The 26,833-nt window shown below is 43.3% G+C and overlaps 1 protein-coding gene across 2 annotated transcripts in view; it reads right to left on the bottom strand.

The window, feature by feature from the left end:
* Positions 1–26,833, bottom strand: part of LOC140210558 (plasmanylethanolamine desaturase 1) — a 170,666-nt gene that overhangs the window by 116,071 nt on the left and 27,762 nt on the right. The window lies entirely within an intron of this gene.

Genomic DNA, 26,833 nt, shown 5'->3' with positions numbered 1-26,833 from the left:
CCAGGACAAGAATGCCAAACCTTCAATGCAGTTTTTCTTTGTTCAATAGTTCTTTGGCTCTCTCAACTTATATTTCTCTATCATCCCCAATAAACTACTCTTGCCACCTTCAGGAATCCATGAATGTGCACTGAAGATTTCTTTCTTCTAAATGTAACACTGATGCTATCATACATTGTGTACTCCTTTACTGTGTCACTCTTCTCAAATGCTTTACCTAGGACACTTCTCTGGTTCGAATTCCATTAGTTATTTCACTGCTCACTCAACTAGTCCACTGATACTTTCCTCATTATCAACCACAACATTACTAATATCTCCAATCACAATCCAAACATTAATTTCTGTGTTGTGGGACATGGCCTATATCCAAACTCACACAAGATATATGTGAGGTTACACTGTTGTCTTATTTAAATAGAGAATTCACATTAAACATCCTCAATGCAATATAACCTCTTGATCATAATATATCTGAACTTTCAAAAAGATTCAGAAAAATCATATAGTTGGCTCATAATTAAGGTCAAGTCAGGGGACATGCAGCAGAACGGAAAGGCTGACTACAAAACAGAAAACAGAGGTTAGCAGTTACAAGTAGTTCCTCAAGACTGCAAAAAGTTGTGGTGATGGTTCATGGGATTAAACATGAGAGTAGAGTACTGTGGATCACCTTTTACATGAACGAAATGGATTCTGGTATTCTAACTTGATACAGACACTAAGAGAAATATGATGAGATACACAAAAACATGCAGAATAGCCATACAATTCACAAAGTAACTGTGACATGGGTTAACTGCAAGGTGATTTTGGTAGAAGGACTAAGAAAGCCACATACTGCTTCAAAAATGTAATGAGCTAGAAAATCAGAAGGAATTAGAGAGACCAAGATACACAAATCACAAAGCAGTAACACAAGTTAACAAGGACATTAAACATATCAAACCACAGGAGCTTATTTCTATTTCTCTGTTTTTCTGTCTCAACTCTGCAATGTTAAATTTCTATAATAGTTTGTTAGCTGCATATTTCAGAGCACCAAGTTCAGTTTACATTTTCTTGTTATAACTCTCTGTCTCTGGCTATCCATCCCATAGGATGATGATGGTTCCTTTCAGTCAGTTAGTGGGGTTAACTCAGAAAGGAACAGCGTGTGCATGAATGGATTTTAGGTGAGTAGGGGGTTGCACAGGTTCAGACCCATCCTCTCCACATCCCCTCCCGGATCCAGCAGCATGGTGGGGTCTAAGACGGCTGGAAGAAGTTCTGTTGCAGTGAATGGCCAGACCAAGCTTCGATGCAAGGGATGTCCTCTTCGCGCTTCGCGACACGTGTTTTCTAGATGGTAGTTGACCCTATGAGAGTGTTCATCCGCCCTTCGATATAAACACTATTAAAGGCATTTGAGAAAGTGGAAAAATGGTTTTAAGGATAATTTAAAAATTGAGAGGATATATACATCAGGAAAGACCTCACAGACTCCAGAAACAGAAATCATTAAAAAGCAATTAATGAGGTCAACGTGGATTTCAGAAGAATATAGGATGAGTTCAAGAAGTAGTTGAGACATATTATTAATGTGCTTAAGGGTAAATCAGATAAAGTAGAAGAAGAAAGGAAGGGGAATTGGTTAATAAGATATTATAATGTTATGGTAGGATGCTCACATGGAATAACAGCCAGTTGCCTAATGACCCACGTCTGTACCATAAACTGTAGGTAACTATATAATTTACTTCTGAGTGATCCGTGTTTTTAAAAGGACTTTTTGTATTTCTAAGAATGGGGTAAGCATGACATCTGTTGAACCATATTAAGTGAAGAATAATGGATACCTGGGAGTGCTATTAGATTAGATTATGAGGACATGCAGTCCTCATTAAGATATTAAGATAGTAATCTACTAAAGAGTCGACACAAAACTTTTAACCATGGCAACAAAGCCCAAGGCCTAGAAATTCCTTCACACACTCCCAACAAAAAAGTGCAAAGCAGATGAAAATTGATTGAGCTCAGAGTAGAGAAATTCCATGTCCATTTGGTGGGGGGGGGGTCCTAATTTGATTCCAGTCTTGTAGTCAGGATTTAAATATGTCCAAGCACCTTCTTTTTCTATCATATAATTCCCTGAATTATAAATAAAAACAGAAAATGGCAGAAATCATCTGAAGCTTAGTGGGAAGAGAAAGAGAATTCACATTTAAAGTCAAGGACCCTTCTTTTACTCATTTAAGACTTCCAGCATCTGCAGTTTCTTTTCGATTTTTCCTGATTCTTGACATCATTCATAACCTATCAGATTTAGTTAGTCTGAAAAGTAGAATACTGGTTCATAGAACAAGATTTTACTTCTGAAAAATTGTAAAAAAAAAAATCAGATGCTGGACACCTAAAGTCAAAATAAAGAATGTTTGAAATGCTCAGCACGTCAAGCTGCATGGTGGGGAGTAAAACAGATAACAAAAAGCTCATCCCACTAATTATTTCGAACAACATACACAAAATGCTGGAGGAACTCAGCAGACCAGGCAGCATCTATGGAAAAAAGTACAGTCAACATTTCGGCCCAAAACTTCGACTGTGTGTGTTGCTCGGATTTCGAGCACCTGTAGATTTTCTCTTGTTTGTGATTGGTTTACTAAGTATTTCCAACATTTTCTGTTTTTATTTAAGATTTTACTACTTCACTTACTCCTAAAATTAAGCTATTTAATAGGGTAACACTCAAACTGCGTTCTGCGTCCTCACTGAGATCACTAAAGCCTGATTTACACTTCTGCATTAACTGGACGCCATAACCTACGCACGTTGTGAGCATTTATACTTGTGCGTTGGTGTGTCTGCGTCGCTCTGCAATTCGCGCAGGTCACGCATGCGCACTCACCTGCCCACGTAAGGCTTCATGGTCATGGTAGTCTTTCTCGGGGTAAACAAGAAGCGAGCGTCTTTTTCGTAAAAATGAAATGTGTCCACCATAATTTCGGAGGTCCGTAAAGCTTTATGGAAAGCATTGCAGCCAGAGTTCCTTCTCTGTCCCTCAGTCGCCCAATGGGAAGCTATTGCAGCGTAAGATGAAATGCGATGCTACCAAGCGGACCAATCACAGTTCTTACGGTCTGCATTGCTGCGACGTGCGGTTACATTTTGGGAGAGGTGCGCGTCGCAGCAACGCAGGCTCTGGCGTAGGGATGCACGTCGGCTTTGCGTAGGGTTTGCAGCGACGCATTGGCGCAGAAGTATAAACCAGGCTTTAGGCTGCTAAGACCTCCGACACAATCTCGTATGTGCCTTGGATCAAAAGACTACATCAGGAAATTGACTTCCTTCCACAGATGCTGCTCGACCCACTGAGTTCCTCTGGTAGATCATCTGTTGCTCCAGATTCCAGCTTCTGCAGTCTCACGTGTCTCTCATACAGTATATACCTTGACTGCTATGCCTCCAGTGGTCGCGTCCAAGGTCACCCTCAGTTTAATCTCATCAGGGTCATTCCAGGCTGCTTCTGCTAATATCTCCTACATCTCCGAACATGCCACTCACCATCTCATTACGGATCTCACTCAAACCTAATGTACAAGGAGTGAAGGGTTCAACCACTTTTTTTTCACCTCAGAGGCCCAGGAAGAGCAGACACAGGTATTTCCTATATTACAAGCTTCCTTAAGGTTGTTATAGCCAGGGATGTTAATGGGGACAAGCTCCCATTACCTATCAAATGCTCCCAATGGCGTACACCTCAAATAGCCTCTGACAGCCAAGCTCAGCTCTTGACCTTACTAAGCCCGGCAGAACCATTTCTACCAACAGGAGAAGGGGCAAAGGCAAGTTAATGGCGCCTTAAAACCAGTCGCTTTGGCAGATGGGGCTCATCAGCTGTGATTGGCAGCTCATCCAGGAGAAGGAAAACTCTGCTGCCCCATGGCGATACCCACTGATGGGAAAGGCTTTGAAAGTAAACTACAAGCGAAAAACCCGGAACTAGAGTCTCCTAAGGCAGTATTACAGTGAATTCAATGCTGACTGGCAACTCTTGCAATGCTGTTGGTACCAAACTGTATCGGTCTCTACCGTTCCTTTGGGTTCATCAGATGCGTGGAGAAGGGGAGCTTGCTACATGGGCAACAGCTTGCTTTCCATATCATACTGCCATGGCTTGTGTATCTAGACAGCTAGGATGCAGTATCCATGGTCAATCCTGACTGATGGAGACTCACTCACTCACAAACTTCCCTTAATGTGCAGGTGACCACAGACTGCAGTTTTAACCACACAAAGATCTCATTGCCAACACCGCCCCCCATGCATAAATAACATGCCTCTTTTTCACTGGCCTGATCAGTTCCTCTGACCAACCTTTTTCTTCACTGCACCATCGATTCATTCAAGAACAACGCACCCTGTGGCTGAAAGCAGGTTCATTGTTTTGTGGTATTCTACACCAAATTGGCTGTAAGGCTAAATACTGGCAAATGCAAAAATGATCTACGGAGAAAGCCAGGCTGAGACCAACAGTGTCAGCTTCACTACTGCATTTCCACATGGAAACCCAACAACACTGCTGTGTGAACCTCTCAGCTGATAATCTCGTTCTTTAGGCAAACCTCACCAAAAGTGAATACAAGTGGTTTAGCCCAAAGCGCCCCAAGTTAGGTTGAATCTTGAACAAGTATTTCAGTGCAGTCGATTTTTTGGAATATATGCCATTAACACCATCGGGACATTTTAATCAGTTTCTGACTTGCTTTTCAAAACCAAGTTGCTTTTGCTGTGACTTCAAAGTGCCAGAATAACCAGAAGACTCTGTGGTGTTCATGGTGCTAAGACAACCACACAACTTTTGACAGTGATGTAATCACGGTATGCTTAATCACAAAATAATTAACAGTTGATTGCAAGGTGAGAAGTGCATATTATTATGAATACAGGAAGGTCTCCTGTGGAATAACTCACAGCATGTCAGAGATTACAATAGATGGCAAGGGGTGTGGGGAGCTAGATTTAAAGTTAAGATTTCAAAATAACTTTGAGAGAATTGCAAGTAAACACAGAGGGTTAATTGTTCCTAACATCTGAAATATTAGCCAATCAATTCTATCAGATAAAATAGTGAAATCACAAAAGAATGAGAAAAGAGTTGGTGACATTAAAGAACAATGAACGGGGTTTGGAAGATGTCATGAGACAGATGACTGAATCTCCACCAAAGATAAAATGACAGATGCAGCTTTCAGGACCTTTATACATTCACAACATTTTGAAAATAATTGTTTTTGCCCATTTGCCAATCTTCCTTTTGAACTTTACCAGAGTTTACATATTCTGTTAACCTCACTTTACTATCGACACTTTTCACTGGACACAGGAAGAGAAAGTGTTTGACAATGCTACAAGGAAACAGCTAACAGGAATAAAAGATTGTTTTTACAGAACTCTCTTAATTACAATAAGGAGATATGAATGAAATACAGGAACAGAGACGAGTAGGCCTTCCTCGAACCTTATCTGCATTTTAATTATTGTTTTATTTATATTTGTCAATATTTGCAACGAACAAAAGTCTTATGATTCCACTATTGAGAGTTGCACTTTTTATTTTATTTATTGGTAAACAGGATGTGGTTGTCAATGACCGGCATTTATTGTCCTTCATGAGTTTCCTCCCAAGCCCTCTCAAAGGTCAACTAAAAATCCACCACATCAGTTACCCCTGAGTCACATGTGGTCACCAAATAACCTACTGGAGGAACTTAGTGGGTAAAGCAGCATCTACCCGGGGGGGGTGAAATCTGACAACGTTTCGGGTGATAAGTATAGGAGATCTCTTTCCTAAAAGACATTGTGTGCCAAACGGATTTTTATGATAATCTGGCAGTTTTACAGCCACCACGACTATTGCTAGCATTTTCTTCCAAATTTATTTAACTCCTTATATTTAAAATCCCCACTCCTTTGCTGAGATTCAACTTCACTTCTCCAAATCAAGAGCCTGACCACCAGTGTCAATTGTATGTTGGAAGGAAGGTATTTGACATCTCCAAATCCCTTTATGTGCAAGGTCACAATGTCCTTTATTTCCTTGTAAGGAAGTCATAGAGTAATACAGCACAGATACAGGCCCTTCAGCCCATCTAGTTCATGCCAACCATAGCACCCTTCCTGCTAGTCCCAGTTGGCAGCATTCGGTCCATAACCCTCCTCCAAGCCCCTGCCCTCCATGTATCTATGCAAATACTTCTTAAATGTTCCAACTGTATCAGCCTCAACCCCCTCCTCTGGCCACTTATTCTACGTACTCACTATCTTCTGTGTAAAGATGTTACCTCTTGTGTCTCTTTTAAGTCTCCCCCCTCTTTTATCTGTGTCCTTTACAAACACATGAAAACCTGCAGGTGCTGGAAATCCAAAGCACCACATGCAAAATGTTGGAGGAACTCAGCAGGCCAGGCAGCATCTATGGAAAACAGTAAACAGTCAATGTTTCAGGCTGAAACATCGACCGTTTACTCTTTTCCATAGATGCTGCCTGGCCTGCTGAGTTCCTCCAGCAGTTTGCCTGTGCCCTTTTATTTTGGACTTCCCAGCGCTGTGGAAAAGACAATGACCTTCCATCTTATCCATACCCTGCATGATTTTCTAAACCTCTGCGAGGTCACTCCTTATTCCCCTACACTCCATGGAATAAGGATCCAGCGTGGCCAACCCCTTCCTATAACTCAGGCCCTCTAGTTCAGGCAATGGCATTGCAAATCTCTTCTGTATCCTCTCCAGCTTGACAATGGCTTTCCTTTAATAGGGTGATCAAAACTGCACACAATACTCCAAGTGCAGCCTTGCCAACGACTTATGTAACTGCAACATGATGTCCCTACTCCTAACTTGTTGCCCTGAATGCCAGCATAAATGCCCCCTTTGCCAGGCTGTCTACTGTCAGTGATCTGTGCAATTGTATACTCAGTTCACTCCAACCACAGCACTCATCAGTGCCCTGCTATTCCAACAGATCTGCTCACCTTCCCTGTTAAATCCTTTCATGAGTTTCAATGATTTGATCACCTCCTCAAGACTTCAATGACCTCAAAGAAGTGGCATTTATGCAACCTGGGGTGTGACACGGTAGCATGCGGTTAGCATAACGCTTTACCGTGCCAGTGTTACAGTTTTAATTGCCGCCATTGTCCATGTGAGTTTCCTCCTGGTGCCCTGGTTTCTTCCTACATTCCAAAAGGGTTAGGGTCAGTACACTGTGGGCATATTGTGCCATGTTGTGCCGGAAGTATGCTGTGGGCACGTTCTGTCATGGTGTGCCGGAAATACGCTGTGGGCATGTTGTGTCAGAAGTACGCTGTGGGCATGTTGTGCTGGAAGTACGCTGTGGGCATGTTGCGCCATGTTGTGCCAGAAGCAGTGCCACTTGCAGGCTGCCCCCAGCTCAACCTCTGACTGCGCTGGTCTCTGACACATTGGACACATTTCACTGCCCGTGTGACAGATAAAGCTTATCTATAATACTTTTAATCTTTCACATCCTTCTAATTTAAACCCTAGTGTTGTTCTGAATCTCCACTGTTGCCCTTTGAAGGCCAAATCACAGTCCAACACTCTATGGCCTGTCTAAGGTTCTGCACAACTCAAGTATCATCGCCCCTTGAGAGAATCAGCAGCAATTTTGTCATTTAGAGTGCTTCTGATGTCTATGCTTTAGCTTTTAATGACACAGGAACTGACCACGAGACCATAGGACACACTGTAGGAGCAGGCTATTTGGCCCATTGAGTCTGCTCTGCCATTCCATCGTAGCAGATTTATGATCCCTCTCAATCCCATCCTCCTGCCTTCTCCCTGTAACCTTTGACACCCTTACTAAGCAGGAACCTATCAATCTCCGCTTTAAATATATCCAGTGCCTTGGCCTCTCCAGCCGTCTGTGACAATGAATTCCGCAGATTCACCACCCTCTGACTAAAGAAATTCTTTCTCACCTCTGCTCTAAATGGAGTTCCTTCTATTCTGAGGTGTGCCCTCTGGTCCAAGACTCATTTACTACAGCAAAAATTAGATTCTCTCTCCCCCCCCCCGGCCCCCCAAACTCCAGTGAATACAGCCCAGGGGCATCAAATGCTCCTCAAACTTTAACCCTTCATTTCTGGGATCCGTCGCATGAAACTTCTTTGGACCCTCTCCAATGCCAGCACATTCTGTCTTAGATAAGGGGCCCAAAACTCCTCACAATACTCAGTGTGGTCTAACCAATGCCTTATGAGCCTTAGCCTTACAACCTTGCCTTAAGGGAAAATCAGGACACAACATCAAAGGTTGTGGAGAAGGCTGGGGAATGGGGCTGAGGAGCAGAAAAAAGATCAGTCATGATTAAATGGCAGAGCAGACTCAATGGACAAAATGGTCTAATTCTGCTCCTAGATCCTATGGTCTTATATTCTAGTCCTCACAAAATGAATGCTAACATTGCATTTGCCTTTATTACTACTAGCTCAACCTTTAGAGAATTGTGCACTAGGTTCACATCACTTTGCACCTCTGATTTCTGAATTCACTCCCCATCTAGAAAATAGCCTATGCCTTTATTCCTTCTACAAAGTGCATGATCACACACTCCCCAACATTATATTTCATCTGCCACTTCTTTGCCCATTCTCTAATCTGTTTAATTCCTTCTGCAGACTCCCTGTTCCCTCAACGCTACCTGCTCCTCTACCTTAACTTTGTATCATCTGCAAACTTGGTCACAAAGCTATCAATTCCATCATCCAGGTCATTAACATAGAACAAGAAGAGGCTGTACCAAGCCTAAACTCTGCTGAAAACAACTAGTCAACATTGGCCAACCAAAAATGGTTCCCCTGTATCTCCACTCTTTGCCTTCTACCAGTCAGCTAATCTTCTGTCCGTGTTAGCATCATTCCTGCAATACCTTGGGTTCTTATCTTGTTTGGCAGCCTCATGTGTAGCACTTTGTCAAAGACCTTATGAAAATCCAAGTACACAACATCCATGGACTCCCTTTGTCTATCCTACCTGTAACTTGCTCAATGAATTCCAAGAGAATTGTCAGCTAAGTTTTCCCATCAAGGAAACCATGCTGATTTCTCCCTATTGTCTCAGTACCCTGAAAGTTCAACCTTAATAACATAATCTAACATCTTGCCAACCACTGAAGTCAGGATAACTAGCCAATAATTTCTTCTCTTTAGCCTCCCTCCCTTCTTAAACAGTGGAGTGACATTTGTGATTTTCCAATCCTCTGGAACCATTCCAGAACCTAGTGATGCTTGAAAGATCATTACAATTTCTTCAGCTACCTCTTCCAGAACCCTGGGATCTAGTCCATCTGGTCCACATGACTTATCTACCTCCACGAGGTTTAGCTTCCCAAGTGCCTTCCGCTTATTAATAGCGACTACTTCTGTTCCCTGGCACTCTTGAATTCCTTGCATGTTCATTGGTGTCCTCCAAAGTGAAGGCTAACACAAAACACCTACTCAGTTTGCCAGCTATTTCCTTGTCCTCTCCAATGTCAGTCTTCAGCGGTCCACTCTTGCCTCTCTTTATATATCTGAAAAGCTTTCAGTACCCCCTTCTACAAACGTTTGTACACCGTTTGTATTTTACTGTATTGGCCAACTTACCTTCACATTTTATCTCTTCTTTCCTTATTGCTTTTTAGTTGCTTTCTGTTGGTTTTTAAAAACTTACCAATCCTCTAACATCCCACCAATTTTTTTCCTATATTAAAGGCCAATGAGTCTAACATCAGCAGTGTAGAAATTATTGGGGCGGGGTGTGGGAAAGAGTCTGAAGGACAGGAAAATCAAGGAAAGGTTGGGGTTGATCAGGGACTGTCAGGATGACTTTGTTGTTGGGAGATGTGGTCTGAGTAACTTGACTGAGTTTTGTAGCATTAGTAATAAACTATCTGATGAAGGCTGTGGGGTTGATGTAGTCTACATGGATGTCAGCGAGGTATTTGAGAAAGTGAAGGTATAGGATTGTTTTTGTGACTGGAAACCTACAACTTCCATGGCGCCACAGTGCTGAAACCCCTGCTGTTTGTCATATACAGTACATTAATGATTTGGATATGAACACGGGCAGTACAATTCGTTTGTCAATGATTCAAAGGTTACTAGTGCTGTTGACAGTGAGGAGGACAGTTCATAGGTCACAGAGAAATTACTGATCATCTGGAAAAATGGATGAATGGAATTTAATCCCAATAGTTACAATTTTTGAAAGGACTATTTAAGATGGGACATAGGTAGGATTGGTTTGGCCCGACAGAACATCACAGAGGGTCCTTGGTGTACATGTCCCCACATCTCTGAAAATAGCAGCACAGGTAGATTAAACAGTGAAAAAGGTATATGGGATGCAGGGCAGAGAAAGCATAAGCATGCTGGGTTTGTTTTCCTTGGAATAAAGGAGGCTGAGAGAGCTATACAAAATGATGATGAGCTTTGATAGAGTGGACAGCAAGAAATGTTTCCCCAATGTGGAGACATTGAAATCCAGAGGACACTGGAATGCAGGATCATATTTAAAAGAACACACAGTCAGCACCAGTTAAATGCCTTCCATGAAAACAGAGTTTAATATTTTGGGTCAGCACTATTCAGACTCTGGACCACATTTTCAATAGGTGACAGGTTTCACACTGGCCATTGGTTAATTGCAGGCAATTTATTTTTCCCACATCTGAACAGCATTTCTTCCGTCACACTCGTTTACATCCCGGAGCCTGACATTCTGCAAATGTCCCAGTATAAATGCTTCAAATCATGAAGACTATTGATATGATTCTACTTTACGCTCTCACCACAACCCCCCTTCCCCCAACCTCTTGGCCCTACAACTCCTCGTTACTGCAAATGGCTTTTTCCCTCTTCTGTGTAATTTCTCAGTACACAGGAGAATAGACATCCTGCAGGCACTGCTGAATACAAAATCGTATTTACACGTAGGACTGGTCATGAGTTGACTACTGTGTGTGTGTGTGTGTGTGTGTGTGTGTGTGTGTGTGTGTGTGTCTCTGTGCGCGCATGCATGCCTGTCTGTGTGTGTGTGTGTGTGTGTGTGTGTGTGTGTGTGTGTGTGTGTTTGCGTGTGTCCTGAAGGATATTCCATTGCTACCATTCTGTATTTTATTCATTGGGGGAATTTTTTTATATATAAATGCTTTAATCATTTCGCTCTCTCTGTGAGAATAGAGTAGACTCCTCACTGAGTCCTAGAGATGTGTGCTCAATGGCAGCTCATTCCAAAAGCAATTTTATTTCAGGGCTAGAGAAAAGATCAAGGAAGAGCTGCTGCTGGCTGGCTGTGCTCCATGGGGAGGCCTGAGAGAAGCTAGGGAGGAGCTCAAGGTTGTGAAGAAATCATGGTCAATGAGAGAGGGGAATGGGGTTCTTCCTAGAACTTACAATGGAGACAGGAAGCAGGCAAAATCCGCTGCACCATTAAGGATGCTGACAGTTTCTTATATTTGTAAAATGTTAGCTCATATGTTCATACAAGTTTTAACAAAGCTGCTGGTTTAATTATGCTGGTGTTACGGCTGTAAGAGTCCAGCAGTTTAGGGAAAGATGAAAAGCTTCTGTAACACAATGAGTGAGTGCGACCGAGGAGTGTACGCACTTCACTGTATTGCACAAGACATGTATATGGGAATGGGAAGGCCTCGCCATATACTGTAGCATTTATATGAGGTGCAGGCAACAAGCTGCAGGATGAACTCATCAGGTCAATCTGCATCTGTAAGAGGAAAGGAAATGTTGACATTATGGATTAAAACTCTGCATCTAAAACTTTGACAATTCCTTCCCCCCCCCCACCCACCCCAGATGCTGCTTGACCCACTAAGTTCATCCAGATTGTCTGTTGCTCCAGATTCCAACATCTGCAGTCCCCTGTGTCTCCATTTACACTGGCAGCTTGAATAGCAGCCTTAGACGTAAACCATTTATATCAGGAATATGAGCACCTTGCTATACATTATGCTATTTATAGGTGGGTATAAATACCTTGCTATACAATGTACTCTTTTCAAAGGAGTTGGAATACTTTCCTGTAAAGTATAAAATTTCGATCAGGTATTTGAACACCATGCCATATACCACACTATTTTACATCAGAAGCCCAAAGACATTCCTGTACACTATACCATTCATAAGGGAGCATGAACTTCTCTCCATGGAATGACACGTACAAAATGCTGGAGGAACTCAGCAGGTCGGGCAGTATCTGCGGAAAGGGACGATGAGACCCTTCATCAGAACTCATGGTTCCCTAGTATGACAATATACACTCTTGACCTCACAATCTACCCTGTATTGATCTTGCACCCAATGGAGGTTCTTCGTACAAACCATCGACTGTTTATCCCTTTCCATAGACACCGCCTGACCTGCTGAGTTCCTCCAGCATTTTGTGTCTGTTCTCTGGATTTCCAGCATCTGCAGAATCTTGAGTTTATGATTTCCATGGAGTGCACTGACTATGTCAAGAGTTTTGACAGTGCAACATAGGGTACTCTGGAAACATCAGAACCAATAACCTTTTGCCACTAAGCATATCTTCGATAGTAAAAATATGACTCAGGCTGTTTGGTTGTAAAGGATGAGTCGCTGGAGGAACTCATCAGATCAGGACAGTCAACGTTTTGTGCCAAAACTGCTCTTTCAGCCCAGAATTCATCTGCACTGAAAGAGTAGAGGAAGAAGAAGCCATTATAAGGAGGTGAGGTGAAGGGGTAGGACCAAAGCTGGCAAGCAACAGGTGGATCCAGGTGAGGAGGGTGACTGGGGGATGGTGTCAGGTAGGTGAGGGAAAGGTGGGCAAAATGACAAAGACTGGCAGCTGGGGGTAGAGAAAATAAAGGGCTCCAGATCATGGACTGTGATAAGAAAAGGTGAACTGTGGAACGAAATAAGAGAAGCACTTCAAGGAAACCAGGGTCCCCTCTATGGATTCTGTCCACACTTCTCACGACCTCGGTAAAGCCGCCTATCCACTGCAGACATTTTCTCCTCTCCCCACTCCTGCTGGGCAGAAGATACAAATGCCTGAAGGTACATAAGACATCAGGCTCAATGACAGCTTCTATCCCACCGTTACAAGACTATTAAATGGTTCCTAGGATGGTAAAATAGACTGCTGACCTCACAATCTACCTGGCTACAATTTTGCACTTTATTGTTTACCTGCACTGCACATTCTCAGTACACAACAGTTTATTCTGCATTCTGTTATCGTTTCATCTTGTACTACTTCAATGCATGGCTATAAGACTTAAGACATAGGAGTAGAATTAGGCCATTCAGCCCGAGTCTGCTCTGCTATTCCATTTTGCTGACTTATTTTCCCTCTCAAACCCCATTCTTCTGCCTTCTCCCCACAACCTCTGACACCCTTCTTCATCGAGAACCTATTAACCTCCACTTTAAATATACAAGATGATTCGGCCTTCACAGGCATCTGTGGCAATGAATTCCACAGATTTACCACACTCTCGCTAAAGAAATTCCTCCTCATCTCCATTCTAAAGAGACGTCTTTGTATTCTGAGGCTGTGCACCTTGGTCCTAGACTCCCCTCCTATAGGAAACATCCTCTGTCTAGGCTTTTCAATAAGAGCAGACCCCCCCCCCCCACCATTCTTCTAAACTTCAGCAACTACAAGCCCAGAGCCATCAAACGCTCTTCATACATTCACTCTTTCACTCCTGGGACCATTCTCATGAACCTCCTTTCGACCCTCTCCAATGCCCGCACAGACTTTCTTAGATATGGGGCCCAAAATTACTTATGGTACTTAAAATGTGGTCTAGCCAATGCATTATACAGCCTCAGCGTTACATCCTTGCTTTTACATTTTAATCCTCTCTAAATAAAAGCTAACATTGCATTTGCCTTCCTCACCACAGACCCAACCTGCAAAATAATCTCTGGTTTAAGATAGCACAGATAAAGCACAGCGATGACTTGCTGGCAGCAAGCACGTTATTAATCACACTTGTTCTCGATAACAATCATTGCAATCTGTAACCTGTAACTTGTCTTTTGAAGTTGAACTTACAACAGCTGCAGCATGGCGTGCACTGACCGAATCAGGGCACTGGCGGTGGGGCCTGACCCTGAGGGCGAGGAACAGGCGGATGTTTCACCAATTTACGCACCAGGACGAATTGGAAGAGCCAAGTATGGGCTAAGGCAAGGCGCATATTCAGGGCCCAAGGGCGTACCAAAGCGGCACTGTCCAAGTCCAAGGGCGAGGAACAACCAGCTGTTTAGCTGAATTATGTGCTGGGCCGAATTGAAAAGTTCAGGGTTTTGGGGCTGGAGGCCAGGGACGGGCCAGTGTTGAACTCACTGCTCCGCGAGCTTTACTCATATCTGCATTGAACTGAGAGCAACCAACCAGCTCCTGGGTCAGCTGTGATGGCTTTGTGACTGTGGACTCACTTTCATGGACTTCAATTCTGAATGTTACTTGTTTACTTTTATTGTTTACATCATTTCGTTTTCTGCACATTGGGTGGTCTTTTTTAACAGGCTCTACTGTGTTTCTTTGTTTGGTAGTTGACTGTAAGGAAGTGAAATCTCATGGTTATATATAGTATACCTTTGATAATAAATGTACTTTGAACTTTAAACCTTTAAGGATTCCTCTATGAGGACTCCCAAGTCCCTTTGCACCTCTGATTTCTGAATTTGCTCTCCATTTAGAAAATGCTTTTATGCCTTCTGCCAAAGTGCTTCACCATGCACATCCGTACACTGTATTCCACCTACCCATTCTCCTGATCCAAGTCCTTCTGCAGATCCCTGTCCCTCCACCTGTCTTTGTATTACCTGCAAACTTGGCCACAAAACCATCAATTCCATCATCTAAATCACTGACAAATAATGTGAGAAGAATCGGTCCCACACCGACCCCTACAGAACACCATTACTCATGTGTGTTCAGCCTGAAGGGCTCCCCTCTGCTTCCTGCCAGCCAACCAATCTTCAAGCTATGCTGATATCTTTCCCCTGGGATCTTGTTCAGCAACCTCACGTGCAGCACCTTGTCAAAAGCTTTCTGAGAATCCAAGTAAACAACATCCACTGACTCTCCTTTGTCTATCCTGCCTGTTATTTCCTTAAAGGGTTCCAACAGATTTGTCAGGCAAGATTTTCCTTTAGCTGACTTTGGGCTATTTTATTACATGCCCCCAAGTACCCTGAAACCTCATCCTTAATAATCGACTCCAACATCTGATGTCAAGCTAACTGGCCTATAATTTCCAGTCTCTTACCTTCCTCTCTACTTAAAGAGTGCAGTGACATTTGCGATTTTCCAGTCCTCTGGAACCATTCCGGTGATTCATGAAAGATCACTACTCATGTCTCCACAATCTCTTCAGCTACCTTTTTCAGAAGCTTTAGTCGATCTGGTCCAAGTGACACACCTTCTCTTTAGTAATGGCAACTACACTCACTTCTGTCCCATGACACTCCTGAATTTCTGGCATACTGCTAGTGTTTTCCACAGTAAAGACTGATGCAAAATACTTGTTGAGTTCGACCCCATATCTTTGTCCCCATTACTACCTCTCCAGCATCATTTTCCAGTGACCGGATATCTATACTCGCCTCTCTTTTACTCCTTATGTATCTGAAAAAATGTTTGTATCTTCTTTTATATTATTTGCTAGGTTATATTCATGTTTCATTTTCTCTCTCCTAATTCCCTTTTTGGTTGCTTTCTGGTGGTTTTGTAAAGCTCCCAAGTAATTTTTGCTATATTACAGGCCCGCTTAAATTTTTATGATCCTTGACTTCCCTTGTCAGGCAAGGTTGCCTCATTCTACCTTTAGAATATTTCTTCTTTGGGATCAATCTATCCTGCACCTTCTCAATTGCTCCCAGAAACTCCAGCCACTGCTATACTGACATCATTTCTACTGGTGTCCTCTACCAATCAAATTTGACCAGCACCTCCCTCATGCCTCTGTAGTTCCCTTTACCCCCACTGTAATACTGATTTATCTAGTTTTAGCTTCTCCCTCTCAAACTGCAGGGTGAATTCTATCATACAATGTTCACTTCCCCTTTACCTTAAGAGGTCCTTTACCTTAAGCTCACTGATCAAATCTGATTTACAATGCAAAATTTTGGGCACCCCGGTCAAAATTTCTGTTACTGTGAATAGCTAAGCGAGTAAAAGATGAACGGATTTCCAAAAGGCATAAAGTTAAAGATGACACATTTATTTAATATTTTAAGCAAGAAAACTTTTTATTTCCATCTTTTACAGTTTCAAAATAACAAACAAGGAAAAGGGCTCAAAGCAAAAGTTTGCGCACCCTGTATGGCAGTACTTAGTAGCACCCCCTTTTTTTAAACTTCATCAGTCCACAGGACTTGTTTCCAAAATGCAGCAGGCTTGTCTTGATGTTCCTTCGAACCTTTTGAGGACAAGTCTGGCCTACCTAGGAAGTTCAAAGCCTGGGTGTATCAGCATGGCATTCTTCCCAGAATCCTGTGGCCCCTCCTCGTCTATGCAGTTCCGATCTTGACAGTTGAAACCTTAGAGAGGAGGGTTAGCAACCACCTCAGGAGATGGCTGGGGCTGCCAAAGAGCCTGAGCAGCATCGCACTCTATGGACACCACAACAAACTGTAACTGCCCTTCAAATCCTTGGAGGAAGAATTCAAGGTAACAAGAGCCAGGGAAGTGGTACAGTACAGGGACTCAAGTGATCCAAACGTGGCTAGAGCAGGGATCCAAGTAAGTACTGGCAGGAAGTGAAGGGCAGAGGAAGCTGTTCAGAAGGCAGAGACAAGGCTGCGTCACAGGAGGCTGGTGGGAGTGGTCACACGAGGCCGAGCTGGGCTAGGATCCTTTCCAACTCCCCAAATGGACACCAGTGGAAATGAAAGGTGTCGCCTAGTTCAGGAGGAGGTGAGAGCAGCAGTGGAGGAGATGAGAACCTGCAAGGTGGTGGGAATGAAGCAACAGGGAGCTTGGACAAGATGGGAGAATGCGGTTGAGAGGAAAGTGACCTGGGCTGATCTTTGGAAAGCCAAACCACACCGCATCCAATTTCTCATCCAAGCAGTGTACGATGTGCTTCCAACCCCATCACACCTGCACACATGGAGCAAAGGCAGAGTCATCTGCATGGCCACTGTGCTCCAAGCAAGGAACCCTGGAGCACATCTTCAGTGGCTGCGCAAGGGCACTTGGTGAGGGGCGGTACAGGTGGAGGCATGATCAGGTCCTGAAGACCATCGCTGAAAGTCATCAGTGCAGGAGTTGAGTGGGCGAAGTGGTCTCGACCCTCCAAGCAGGCCATTGCCTTTGTCAGAGCTGGGGAGCAGCCAATACCTGCCAAAAGAACATCTGCAGGCATTCTGACCTCCGCAAGGGACTGGCAGCTGTTGGTGGACCTTGAACGGCAGCTGAAGTTCCCCAACCATATCGCAGCCACCACCCAGCAAACAAACATTGTCCTTGTGTCTGAGTCGACTAAGCAAGTGGTGCTGCTGGAGCTGACAGTCCCATGGGAAGATAGCTTGGAAGAGACCTTTGAAAGGAAGCTCTCCAAGTACGCAGGACTGGTCAGCAACTGTCAGCAGGCTGGATGGAGAGTGAGGTGTCTCCCAGTGGAGGTTGGTTGTAGGGGATTCGCAGCCCATTCCTTAGTTAGAGCCTTCAGCATTTTGGGCATCGAGGGAGAGAGGAAGAGGAGAGCCATCCACAGTACCACCGATGCGGCAGAGAGGGCCTCAAAAGAGGGGAGCCATGGAGTCATAAGTAGCTAGCCATCTGGACACAAGCTGGGGTCTGATCAGCCCCGGCTGGGTCCCCTGGAGGAGGGTGTATGATGTTGAAAGACCCGAAACACCCAATGATTCCACGAACATCACTGAAGATGTGTCCAGAAGCATCAGTAGATGTATGTACACAGCAGAATAGAACTTTTTGGTCGCAATGAGCAAAGGTATGTTTGGAGAAAAAAAGGTGCAGAATTTCATGAAAAGAACCCCTCTCCAACTGTTAAGCACGGGGGTGGATCAATCATGCTTTGGGCTTGTGTTGCAGCCAGTGGCACGGGGAACATTTACTGGTAGAGGGAAGAATGAATTCAATTAAATACCAGCAAATTCTGGAAGCAAGCATCACACCATCTGTAAAAATGCCGAAGATGAAAAGTGGATGGCTTCTACAACAGGATAATGATTGTAAACACAACACAAAATCCACAATGGACTACCTCAAGAGGTGCAAGCTGAAGGTTTTGCCATGGCCCTCACAGTCTCCTGACCTAAACATCATCGAGAATCTGTGGATAGACCTCAAGAGAGCAGTGCATGCAAGACAGCCCAAGAATCTCACAGAACTAGAAGACTTTTGCAAGGAAAAATGGGCAAAAATCCCCCAAACAAGAATTGAAAGCTGGCTACAAAAAGTGTTTACAAGCTGTGATACTTGCCAAAGGGGATGTTACTAAGTACTGACCATGCAGGGTGCCCAAGCTTTTGCTTCAGGCCTTTTTCCTTTTTTGTTATTTTGAAACTGTAAAAAGATGGAAATAAAAAAAGTAATCTTGCTTATAATATTCCAGAAATGTGTCATTTTTAACTTTATGCCTTTTGGAAATCAGTTCATCTTTTACTCGCTTAGCTATTCACAGTAACAGAAATTTTGACCAGGGGTGCCCAAACTTTTGCATACCACTGTATTACTCAACACCCAATCCAGAATTGCCTTTTCCCCAGTGGGTTTAACCACAAGCTGCTCTAAAACCCATCACATAGGTATTCTGTAAATTCCTTCTATTGGGATCCAGTATCAACTAGATCTTTCCCAATTTACCTGCATATTGAAATCCTCCATGAGTATTGTAATGTTTCCCCTCTTTACATGCCTTTTCTATTTCCAGTTGTAATAAATTGATTTGTATGGACAGGTTGTAAGACAGTTTTTTTCACCCTACCTTTGTATATATGTGACAAAAATTATCCTTTTTGCTAATTTACCAAGGATGGTGGCAGATGGGAACAGTAGGGGAGGGCACAGCGGACCCAGTGGAAGAGTGTGTGGGTGGCAACAGGGGTTAGAGATGATAAGGGAAGGTAGAGACTGGGGCTGGGAGGTGATAAGTGGAGAAGGGACAATAAGTTGAGAGGGGTGTTGGACAGTACACCTTTGAGAACAGGAATGGGAATTCTTCAAAGTTCAAAGTAAGTTTATTATCAAAACATGTCCCCATATACTACCCTGAGATTCATTTTCTTACAGCAATTCACAGTAGGAAAAGAAATACAATCAAATTAATGAAAATCTACTCTTTGAAAGTGAGACAATAAGTTGTGGGAACAGTACAGTATTGGGGGTGAGTGAAGTTATCCGCACTAGCTCAGGAGCCTGATGGCAGAAGGGTAATAACTGTTCCTGACGCTGGTAATGTGAGACCTAAGGCTCCTATAGCTCTTTCCCGATGGCAGTAGTGCAAAGAGAGCATGGTCTGGATGGTGGAATCCTCAATGATGGATGCTGCTTTCTTGTGGCACTGCTCCTTACAGATGTACTCAATGGTGGGAGGGGCTTTGCCTGAGATGGACTGGGCTGTATCCATCACATAAGATTATGTACCCAACATAAGATTTACATCATGAAGCAAGCAGTATAAAATTTTGAGAATGAGAATATTACTGTCAGAACATTGTTTATAACAGATCGTAAGTTACATGATATGCTGTTTGTTTCGGACACCTGACTGTACAGTATACCATTTATAACATGGTCACAATGTACATTGTGTATGATGTAAACAAATTTATATCGCTGGTTTAAAGTATTTTTAAGTAACACTGCAAAATGCCATTGAGAGGATTTGAGAAGACATCACTGGTACTGAGGATAAATCATTTCTAAAGCAAGTTGAGAAGAGCCATTCCAGAATGCTGCAATGGAATTTGGACCACCTAATTGAAACAGCCCCTCTCTGGTTTCTGATACCAAACTGAAGTCAGCAATTGTACGGGAGTAACTCTCCAAAAATTGTCCCTGACTGGTGAAACTAACTAGTGCAGCAATCCTCATCAGTAAAAATTAATTCACACTTGAAGCAGGGAAGAGAGGAGGAATACACACCTATATGATATCTTCCCATGTTCAAGAAAAGTTAGAAGCTGCAGCAAAACAACAAAATCCAATAGGATGCTCAACATGCATTATATAATCCTCATTTAAAAATAATTGTTTATTGTGTTACTTCTATATTTCACAATAACTCTCTGCCAACCTGGCCCCTGTCTCATGAGAGATATTATTTTAAATTACAAAAAAAATGATTGGCATTTTTACAGATGCTTCATATCTAAACACCTCCACGTTGGACACAATAACACAGAGATGCAATTACTTCAAACGTGAAGGCAATCTATTAAATGGTGAATTCCACAGATGATCAGTGTGCCAGTGCGAGGTAATTATGATTTAGACACCACTGCACCAGTTATCTTCACCAGTCAGGGGTATTCTCTGGAGAACAGCTCTTACTACACTCACTCCAGTATACAGTTAGGGAAGGTTATCAGTTTTAGCTGGTTAAACTGAAATTTCATGGCAACATTGTGAACCAGTCCCTTCCAGAGCACTGTATATATGATGTGTGCCAAAACCCATCACATTACTTCAGTCAAACCCTTCATGTAGTTCAGTAAAATACAAATTGAAGAAATACACTAAAATTCTGATAATCCATATTCTGACTATTCCAAAATCCCAAATGGTGTGACATCTGAATCATCAAATGATATTTGCTGTGCTTCTTTTCATCTCAGTGGTCATGCAATCTTTATCTCATTTGTAATTTTAAAATGAAGTGCAGCATTAAAGACCAGTTCCTGCACTCCTATTAATCTAACCACAGTCTGATTTCCTATGCTCCCTTTAAAGTCACTTCAGCCCCTTTCACGTTCCCTTCGACCAGGAATCCAGTCCCCATACTCCCAAAAACTCACCAGGGCTTCATTATCCACATTGCCTTTAAAATGGCCAATGCCCAGCCACGGCCTCCTCTACTGTTTCTGACATGTCTATCCACGGCCTCCTCTACTGTAAAGATGAAGCGACACTCAGGTTGGAGGAACAACACCTTATATTCCGTCTGGGTAGCCTCCAACCTGATGGCATGAACATCGACTTCTCTAACTTCCGCTAATGCCCCACCTCCCCCTCGTACCCCATCTGTTACTTATTTTTATACGCACATTCTTTCTCTCACTCTCCTTTTTCTCCCTCTGTCCCTCTAAATATACCCCTTGCCCATCCTCTGGTTCCCTCCCCCCTTGTCTTTCTTCCCGGACCTCCTGTCCCATGATTCTCTCATATCCCCTTTGCCAATCACCTGTCCAGCTCTTGGCTCCATCCCTCCCCCTCCTGTCTTCTCCTATCATTTTGGATCTCCCCCTCCCCCTCCCACTTTCAAATCTCTTACTAACTCTTCCTTCAGTTAGTCCTGACGAAGGGTCTCGGCCTGAAACGTCGACTGTACCTCTTCCTAGAGATGCTGCCTGGCCTGCTACGTTCACCAACAACTTTGATGTGGGTTGTTGTTTGCCCAGCTTGTTATGCTACCTTTAAACTTATTGGGTTCACTGGAAAATTTATCATGCTGCTTTGTATCTAGAGGAGCAAGTTAAAATGTGTCAGGGTATTAATAGGAATAACATCCAATACTGTGGGAAAAAGAAACAGCTAGCACCATACAACCCAAGTCCTGAATTATCAGTTTTACATGAGCCACATAAGGTCATAGAGCACAGGACGGCCCACCAAAGGCATGCCAACCAAGGACAGCCAACCAAGGCCTTGTCAACCAAGGTCAGCCCACCAAGGCCTTGCCAACCAGGGACAGCCCACCAAGGCCTTGCCAACCAGGGACAGCCCACCAAGGCCTTGCCAACCAGGGACAGCCCACTAAGGCCTTGCCAACCAGGGACAGCCCACCAAGGCCTTGCCAACCAGGGACAGCCCACCAAGGCCCTGTCGACCAAGGACAGCCCACCAAGGCCATGCCAACCAGGGACAGCCCACCAAGGCCATGCCAACCAGGGACAGCCCACCAAGGCCTTGCCAACCAGGGACAGCCCACCAAGGCCTTGCCAACCTAAAAGGACAGTCCACCAAGTCCTTGTCAACCTAAAAGGACAGCCCACCAAGGTCTTGTCAACCCAAAAGGACAGCCCAACAAGACCTTGACAACCAAGGACAGCCCACCAAGGCCGCAAATGGCCCATTTACACCATTTGCTAAATCCACTTTATTCTCCCTAACTCCCCCCCCAACAAAATTCTGCTCCCACCGACTCACTGGTGGCATTACATTGCCCAATTAGACTAGTAATACGCCCACCTTTGGGGTGCGGGAGAACATCCAGAGGAAACCTATGTAGGTACGGAGAGAAATACAAACTCCACACATACAGCAGCTCAGGCCAGGACTGAACCCAGAACCCTGGCTCTCAGACAGCAGTGTGTACTTTGTACACAATATAAAATATACACTGGATAGCAAGGTACAGGCAGGACGATGTATAAATCTGCTGGTAGTGGGTATGTACATCACTAGTTAAGGATCAAAAGCTAATTCTAATCCACTTCAGCGTCAGTGCTCCAGAACTGGCTATTTTGAAAACGGACATTTTGGAAAATTGACAGTGTCAGGAGTAGATTGGGCAGAAAAATCAACCTTCCTTCCACCTTAAAGTTTGGACCGCATATTTAATTCAGAATTTATTTTAAGTGCAAGTATTTCAATGCTCACACCATCTAGGAAGAAGATGATACAGCATCGTCACTGGAAGAGAGATTAGGACACAGCGTCACTAACAGCAAGCTTTCAGAATTCCACTAAACAAGACCCGATATAAACCTTGAAATGAAATAGTTTCTTATTCACTCTACAATCAGGCTAGTTCTTACTGTTCACTATTGTATCATAACAAGGTGTAAAGCATGCACACTTAGAGAGAAGATAGAACAGTACAGGCCTTCCAGCCCACGATATTGTGTCGATCCTTTAAACTCAGGGTACGTCCACACTACGCCAGATAATTTTGAAAACGAAGCTTTTTCTCTTCGTTTTGCCCTCCCGTCCACACTGAGCCGGCATTTTCAGCCCCCGAAAACAGAGATTTTCAAAAACACTCTCCAGAGTGAATAAATCTGAAAACGCTAAATATCCGGCATAGTGTGTAAGGGATAACTGGAGAGATTTAAAAATGTTGTCATGACAACACAACAACGACAATGCTTTTTTCTGCTTCTGCTTGGTACTGCGCAAGCACTGCCGTACTGCTGTTATAACGCGCAGTCAGTGTGAACAACGTGAGAGTTAAATTGTAAAGTAAGCTTTTTTGACTATTTAAAAAAGCTTAAATAGCTCCGTCATGACGTGCCGGAACAGATGTTCGTTGTTTTAACAACGAAGTGAAGAAGTGAATAAGTATACTCACTTCACCCTGTTTTCTGTCCTTGCTTGTATGAAGGTGGCTTACCTATTTATGCAAGTACTTCTGTGACAATAGATGTGTAACAGCCTAATGTAACATTGTATGGAAATACAAGATAACGCTGATGCAGACGTTTTATACATTTAACAAGGTGCTTTATTAATGCAACAGAGTTAGTCAGTTTTTCAATGTTCGTCGTCAGCCGGGTCATACTGTCCGTGAACTCCCTGTCGATTGCCTCCATACGCTCCAGTATTTGTTTTTTTTTTAAGTTTTAAGTCCTCCTGCGCGACAGCCAAGAGCAATTACTTTAAAGTTTTTCTACTCTGTAACTGGACAAATGCGCACTAAGTATATTGTTTCCGCTTCGCTTGTTTTCTGTGTGTCCTGCGCATGCCCAGTAGGAGGAGATTCGCCCAAATATCCGCCTAATGTGGACGAAGATATTTTGAAAAACGCTTAGTGTGGACGCCTGTCATTTTTACTCGAAACCGGCGTTTTCAAAATTATCCTGCGTAGTGTGGACGTAGCCTAAGATAAACCTAACCCTTCTCTCTCAATAGTCTCCCATTTTTCATTCGTCCATTTGCCTATCTAAGAGTTTTTAAATGTTCCCAATGTATCTGCGTCTATCACTACCCCTGGCAGTAGGATAGTAATACATTTTGAAATGCACCTTTTGTTTTTTAAGTGTTCCAGTCATTTAATTCAACAGTTTAAGTGTTTTAACATTTAGAGATTGGTTTCTTCAGCACCCTCATCCAATTGTTTGCAATCCCACATCAGAAAAGGACAGGAGGATTTGATTGGAATGGAAATATTCTTGTTTCAATGAAGAACTGAAATTTTGATGTTTCTTGTTAAAGTGATGAAGACCCACAAAATAACTTGTTAAGAAAGACTTGATTGTTTGGAGTACAGGGCTATTATCATTTATTTGTACTGTTAAAACTGCAATATGATAGTACCTGTCCTTTTTCTACCCAGAAAAAAAGGTCAAATGCATCTTATTGTTGGGTATGTTGGTTTCAAAAGGAGCAACACCTAACATTCTGAAAGTTCTAATTACCAGTGAAAAGTGATCAGCAATTCTGCTGAAAATCCAGCTACAGATTAGCACAGACACCAATGCCACTTCTGTAAACCATAGAAACCATAGAAACTACAGCACAGAAACAGGCCCTTTGGCCCTTCTTGGCTGTGCCGAACCATTTTCTGCCTAGTCCCATTGACCTGCACACGGACCATATCCCTCCATACACCTCCCATCCATGTATCTGTCCAATTTATTCTTAAATGTTAAAAAAGAACCCGCATTTACCACCTCGTCTGGCAGCTCATTCCATACTCCCACCACTCTCTGTGTGAAGAAGCCCCCGCTAATGTTCCCTTTAAACTTTTCCCCCCTCACCCTTAACCCATGTCCTCTGGTTTTTTTCTCCCCTTGCCTCAGTGGAAAAAGCCTGCTTGCATTCACTCTATCTATACCCATCATAATTTTATATACCTCTATCAAATCTCCCCTCATTCTTCTACGCTCCAGGGAATGAAGTCCTAACCTATTCAACCTTTCTCTGTAACTGAGTTTCTCAAGTCCCGGCAACATCCTTGTAAACCTTCTCTGCACTCTTTCATCCTTATTTATATCCTTCCTGTAATTTGGTGACCAAAACTGAACACAATACTCCAGATTCGGCCTCACCAATGCCTTATACAACCTCATCATAACATTCCAGCTCTTATACTCAATACTTCGATTAATAAAGGCCAATGTACCAAAAGCTCTCTTTACGACCCTATCTACCTGTGACGACACTTTTAGGGAATTTTGTATCTGTATTCCCAGATCCCTCTGTTCCACTGCACTCCTCAGTGCCTTACCATTAACCCTGTATGTTCTACGTTGGTTTGTCCTTCCAACGTGCAATACCTCACACTTGTCAGTATTAAACTCCATCTGCCATTTTTCAGCCCATTTTTCCAGCTGGTCCAAGTCCCTTTGCAGGCTCTGAAAACCTTCCTCACTGTCTACTACACCTCCAATCTTTGTATCATCAGCAAACTTGCTGATCCAATTTACCACATTATCATCCAGATCATTGATATAGATGACAAATAACAATGGATCCAGCACTGATCCCTGTGGCACACCACTAGTCACAGGCCTCCACTCAGAGAAGCAATTCTCTACCACCACTCTCTGGCTTCTTCCATCGAGCCAATGTCTAATCCAATTTACCACCTCTCCATGTAGACTGTAGCATCATATATTGTAGTCCTCGGTACAAATCCACAGCCATGAATGCAGAAAAATGATCAGAGATTGCCATTTATAATGGGAAGAAAAATGCCAAAAAGCTGCAAAGGTAACTTCGCTTTTGAGACTCACCACCACCACAGACATCCCACCTCTCCCGGAAGTTCCGGGAGTCTCCCGCATATCGATAGTGGCTCCCTGATGCCCAGAAATTATATACAATATCCTGGAAATAGATTTTTTTGAGAGGGAGAGGGAGAGCAAGCATCCTGATTGGTCTCTCTTCATGCTCAGAGTGGTCCCCAACCACCGGGCCGTGAGGAAACACTATCATTTGGCGATATGAAACGATATGAGTCAGCTGCACCTTCCCTCATTCCCTGTCACACACTGTTGAATTTTAACGCACACGAGGTCATCAGTGACCCAAGACGTGCAAAGGAATGGGTCCGTGACCCATTTGTGAATGTCCCCGGTGAATCATCCATGTCAGTGCGGGAAAAAGATCAACTCCTCGAGCTTGCAAATGACGGTGAGCTGAAAAGTATGTTTGACATAACATCTCTGTCAGCATTCTGGATCAAAGTCAAGGCTGAATATCCTGAGATAGCCACGAAAGCACTGAAAACGTTGCTTCTGTTTCCAACATATTTCTGCGAAGCAGAGTTTTCTGCACTGAATGCAATGAAAACTAAATTGCGGAACAGACTGGACATAAGGAACCCCCTTTGAGTATCGCTGTCTCCCATCACCCCGCGATAGGACTGTCTCGTTGCGGGAAACAAGCTCAGGGCTCCCACTGATTCAGCGATATTGGTGTGTTGCAATGATTTTATATGTTCATATGAGGAAAATATGTGCTGTGTGTTTAATATCCAAACGTTACTTAAAATGTTATGATGCTATTGACTTATAAGTGACTCATAATTCAGTGGTCCCCAACCTCTGGGCCGCGAAAAATACAGCGGTGGCTGGAACGCACCCACACATCTTTAAGAAAAAAGCCAAAATAAACAAGCTAATTAATTAGGTGCCGCCCAGCATGTAAATGG

Source organism: Mobula birostris, chromosome 15 (genome assembly GCF_030028105.1).
Source record: "Mobula birostris isolate sMobBir1 chromosome 15, sMobBir1.hap1, whole genome shotgun sequence".
NCBI lineage: Eukaryota > Metazoa > Chordata > Chondrichthyes > Myliobatiformes > Myliobatidae > Mobula > Mobula birostris.
The sequence above is the reverse complement of the archived record's forward strand: the minus strand, read 5'-3'. Positions and strand labels throughout refer to the sequence as shown.